This window comes from Benincasa hispida, chromosome 11 (genome assembly GCF_009727055.1).
Source record: "Benincasa hispida cultivar B227 chromosome 11, ASM972705v1, whole genome shotgun sequence".
In the NCBI taxonomy this organism is placed as follows: Eukaryota; Viridiplantae; Streptophyta; class Magnoliopsida; order Cucurbitales; family Cucurbitaceae; genus Benincasa; species Benincasa hispida.
In genome coordinates, this window is record NC_052359.1 from 41991975 (window position 1) to 41996205 (window position 4231).

Here is a 4231-nt window from a genome sequence, read left to right on the forward strand (position 1 = left end):
CATATAGCAAAAGCCTCACGACCGTTTAGAAGATGACCAGTTGAGTGAACTATCGTGTAGTGTCACTCCACGATCGTTTAGTCTCTCTTTCAACTATCGTTTAGTGAATCCTTTTCACTTGACAGCAAACCCATGAGTACTTGCCAAGAATAACAACTCTCTCAAATCTACTAAATTTAGAAAAACATTTTTCCTTTTATCTCACGGTTACCATGAAACCACCAATAACCTCAAACTCAATTGGTTATTAGAGAAAAAGATATAATTATCCAATAATTAATATTATTATAAATATATGTGATAACCAACTTACCATACTATATTTATAACTTATAGTTTTAATATTTCATCTCATGAAATATATAAACCATAGTTCTTTTTCTATTTCATGGTACTTAATGTAAATCTCATTTACATTAATCCTCCACTTGATGTATCTCATACATCACACTGATCATATCATATATAATCGAATTTCTTCTTGTCAATTTGAACATTTCAAATCAACACCAAGAACTGATTCTCAATTTGAATCCATTGAGCTACCAAGGGGACCTTATGAACCTGTAACTTGAAGCTCCAACGTTATGTAAATAAATGACTAAACTCTTTAGTCACGAGATCCACCATCCGTTAACTACCAGAAATTCCACTAAAGATCGACAGCTGCACTTTTCTTACTACAGATATATTTTGTGTCTATATCAACCAATCAACAGTGCGATAACCCTTCACAGATTGCTCGTAAGTACAACTGGACCAATAACCATTATGCCTCTATAGCTACATCTAACTCCTTAAATATCACTGATCCCTCTAATGAACATAAGTCATAGTCCTACTATGACTGAGTCCTCTCTTTCAAAGAGAAGTTGTGGCCACTATGTTCAAGAATCGAAATCAACCCTTAAGGGAGCAATCTATCTACTTACTTCTGCTTTGGGGAAGGAGTGAATTCCATCTTGTGTAATTGAGTTCCCAGCTCCCAAATCAGACAAATCCCTAAAAAGGTAGGCATGTTATGTTGGCAATCTGGCCACTCTCACCCATACTAATCAAAGAACCACCCTCAAAGGCAGAAGTTCCCAAAACACTCAAGATTGAGGTCATGTCACCTATGGTCGTTTTGGTGAGATGTAAGTCTCAAGTATCAATGGTGTTATATAAAGAGACGAGTCATCTTGTGGTCTGGTCTTATAAAAACTCTTTATATAGGACACTTCCACTCGCATATCTCCACATTAATGGTCAGAATCTAAGCGGGCCATATCCGTAGTGTCACCAGGATCAGGTTCCCTCCTTAATCCTTATACTATAGACCTTTTTAGGTTATCACTTAAGACATGATCCACTTGTATATCTCATATACATGCTTAAGCTTACATATAATAACCATAGAGCTTTGTTTATTGGATATGAGTAAATGCCAAATAAAATAACTCTTATTTTATTCATAACAATGTGTACAGTTTACAAACTACGAGACTCCGAGAGAATTATGATACCAATCCCAACAGAGGTTCCAATTGTTGTATTCACGAAAATGGTAAACTGGATTGCCGATAAGAATACGGACAACGAGATTCAAGAAAATGTAGTTCGGCCATTATCCAAGTCCTTTTTCCAGAAGTTGACCGAGCCAAGTTCATGGGTTGAGTGTAACGTAAGTTTATGATCTTTGTCTTTTTTACCAAGTACATACAGTTTACTTCCCTCTCCTAACGTATATCTTGTTTTAGATGTAGACCCTAAATATCCTATTTTAGTTCATAAAAGATAAATTCTATAGGCGACCAGACATGTGTATGGCCAATTTCACCATCTTGCCAATTGGAAAAACGGTAACCATTTACTACACTTCTGAATAGGAATACGTTGGTTGACTATTATGTGTTTTTAGTGTTCATTTTGCTGTGTAGAGTTACCTGAGATGGGGTGTACAAACATATTAAGAACAATTCGACTTTGCATGTTGCCGTAGTATGAGGAGAAGTGACGTTTTCGGATTATGTCATGGGTAAATTCGATGTTAAGTGGTCAGATGTGGACTTTGTGTATACGACAACAAACATCGATCAACATTGGATGTTGATTGCATTCAATCTAAATAGAGGCCGGTTGTTTGTATTTGATTCACTACCATGACAACGAAGAAGAAGCTGAAGTCTTGCCTTGAACCGTTGACTTACACTCTACCATCGCTTCTTCACTATTATGGCTTCAAATGTTGGAAGCCAAACATAGAAACGTCTCGTTGAAAGATATCCTGACCTACCTCTACGAACACACAACACAAGTCACTAGATTATGGAATATTTGTTGTAAAATTCTTAGAACATTTAGTGATTGGTAGGGCCCCATTCTGTAATCACTCAAGAGAAGATGAGTGACTATAGGATGTAGTTGGCATGTCAATTGTGGACGAACACTTCATATTATTGATGTACATGTATATTATTATATATTATGTATATTATTGATGTAATTTTACTAACATGTTATTTAAATTGTTAATGTAGAACTAACATGAATAGATAAACATTTAAATAACATAAATAGACAAACTCGAGGAAAGTTGTGTAAGTGGTAGTGAGATTAGCGAGAGCAAGATCCAGAGAGAGCGAGACATTTCCAGAAAGATTCATGAATAGCCAACAAGTTAATTAAATTTATAAAAGGGAGAACGAGATAAGCAAGACATTTGAAGAAATTCATGAATAGACAAACTTTAGTAATTAAACTTATAAGCGAGACATTATAAAAGGGATTACAAGTGATAACGAGATTAGTGAGAGCGAGACATTTCCAAAAAGATTCATGAATAGTTAACAATTTAATTCAATATAATTAAAAGTGAGAGTAAGATAAGCGAGACATTTGAAGAGATTCGTGAATAGAAAAACTTTAGTAATTACACTTATAAGCGAGACATTATAAAAAGGATTACAAGTGATAGTGAGATTAGTGAGAGCGAGATCCAAAGAGAGTGAGACATTTCTAGAAAAATTCATGAATAGCCAACAAGTTAATTAAACTTATAAAATGGAGAGTGAGATAAACGAGACATTTGAAGAGATTCGTGAATAGACAAACTTTAGTAATTAAACTTATAAGCAAGACATTATAAAAGGGATTATAAGTGATAGCGAGATTAGTGAGAGCGAGATCTAGAGAGAGCGAGACATTTCCAGAATGATTCATGAATTGACAACCACTTAATTAAACTTAAAAAAGGGAGAGGGAGTTTAACGAGAAATGGGAGAGCAAGATGAGCGAGAAATTTCAATCGACCGACACATAGAAAATTACAAGTGGCACATAGAAAATTACAATCGACTGACATTTGAATCATTTAGATTAGAATCAATAGGTCGCCCAAACGTGAGCGGTTCACTGCAGTTCTATCGATTATGCCCATAGTTCCCACACCTACCACTTTGGAGATTCGTCTAATTAGGGAATTGGGAACTCAACTATACAAGAGGGAATTCACTCCTTCCCCGAAGCAGGAGTAAGTAGATAAATTGCTCCTTTAAGGGCTGATTCCGAGGCTTGAATAATGTGGCGCCACACCTTCTCTTGGCCTGAGAAGGGTTTACTCATAGTATGACTATGATGTATTGTTCATTAGAGGAATCAGTGGTACTTAAGAAGTTAGATGTAACTATAGGGGCAAAACGGTAAATTGGCCTAACTGTACTTACGAGTGATTTGTGAAGAGTCATCGTATTGTTGATTGGTTATATTCGATGGACACAAAAATATATCTGTAGTGCGAAGAGTGCAGCTATCGGTCTTTAGTGGAGTTCTCGAAATTAACAGATAGTGGATATCGTGATTAAAGAGTTTAGTCAGTTATTCACATACCGTTGGAGGTTTAAGCTACAGAACCATAAGGTCCCCTTGGTAGCTCAATAGATTCATGTTGAGAATAAGTTTTATGAGTTAGTTTGAAGTGTTCAAATTAACAAGAGAGCATTTGATTATATATGATATAATTAAATTGATTCAGTTATATGTGATATAATTGATTTAATGTATTTGATACATTATTATAATCGGAGGACTTAATATAAATATGATTTATATTAAATGCCATAAAGAAGAAAAAACTATGGTTTATATATTGCATATGATGTGATATTAAAAGGTTTTATATGATAAATTAGTTATTATATTTATTTATAATAAATTAATTATGAGATAATTTATTTTCAGTTTTCTCCAAATA